Source organism: Hetaerina americana, unplaced genomic scaffold (genome assembly GCF_022747635.1).
Source record: "Hetaerina americana unplaced genomic scaffold, ioHetAmer1.1.p SCAF_26, whole genome shotgun sequence".
Lineage (NCBI taxonomy): Eukaryota > Metazoa > Arthropoda > Insecta > Odonata > Calopterygidae > Hetaerina > Hetaerina americana.
Genome location: NW_027286830.1, coordinates 5,297,280 through 5,298,449, shown reverse-complemented (window position 1 = coordinate 5,298,449; position 1,170 = coordinate 5,297,280). Strand labels below are relative to the sequence as shown.

Here is a 1,170-nt window from a genome sequence, read left to right as displayed (position 1 = left end):
AGTAATTAAGGAAATGAAATAATACAAAACAATGAAACAGCTAAAATGCCAGTAAGGAAAACATGTCGCCAGGGAACAAAATTGTAAAAGATTAGGCGCATATTTGGACGACAACCCCAAAGCATTTTAGTGATATATACGGGCGGTTCAGGGAAATAATGAGATGGTGTCAAAACTAAATGGCTATTTCAGCAGAAAATGAAAAGAAATACAAAATATTGACGAACTCATTAAAGAATGATAGTTTAACTATGCCAAAAAAGAAAAACAGCTTCAAAAAAATTCGCTGCGGACAGGATTCGAACCTGCGCGGGCAATGCCCATTGGATTTCAAGTCCAACTCCTTAACCACTCGGACACCACAGCTTGATGATACGAAGCGGCTCACATAAGTATATCAATGTTATTGCGGAGCTTCGGAATCGCTTTTTCAATATTATTCCTTTTCTGTACCAGTATATCATTATTATTTTGAATTTTAATTTCGGAAATAGCATCTTATGTGATATATTTGACAGCCGTCTTGCAAAGTCTTTTGAATTTAGTAATCTAAGGATAAAGGATGTCAAAGCATTTTATTTATGTCTTTTCAGACTTGACACAGTAAAGGCTGCCTTCGTTAATGTATAAATTGCAATGGAGCGATGTAGTTTATTCTGGGAATGACGACAAACTTGCGAAGTTCGTTCATGGTTAATTTCCCCTATTTATTTTTAGTATTACTTTACGAGTCATAATGTCTTCAAATTATTTAACAATTAATTAATTTAGATCATGTCTATGGCCATGATTAGTACGCTGGAAGGAACACACTTATCGAGTAAACTCATTCGATGGCGAATAAATAAACTTGACCTAATTCAACCATCCAGTATTACAATGCGTGCCCCGCACGTGGGATTCGTCCACATATTTACAGGAAACGGATTTAAAACGGTCACTACTGCACGAATTATATTTTTTCATTACTTGTTTACATTATTATAGTTCCAATGCGGTACACATATCAATTGGTAATTGAATTTTATTATAAGTCAAAGATGAATCTAATAGAACGGATTCTAAAATGTTGACTTGTACGAGAGAGAACCGCATTGTCTGATCTAAGGAAGTGATACCTTTATTTAAATGCAATCCAAGTTTCATGCTATCCATACATGATAATGACTA

At 34.6% G+C, this 1,170-nt stretch overlaps 1 non-coding gene across 1 annotated transcript; it reads right to left on the bottom strand.

Annotated features, from left to right (window-relative positions):
- Nucleotides 1–284: 284 nt before the first annotated feature.
- On the bottom strand, nucleotides 285–366 carry TRNAS-UGA (transfer RNA serine (anticodon UGA)). The gene has a single exon. It is a non-coding gene; the product is annotated as a tRNA-Ser (tRNA).
- Between the last annotated feature and the right edge of the window lie 804 nt (nucleotides 367–1,170).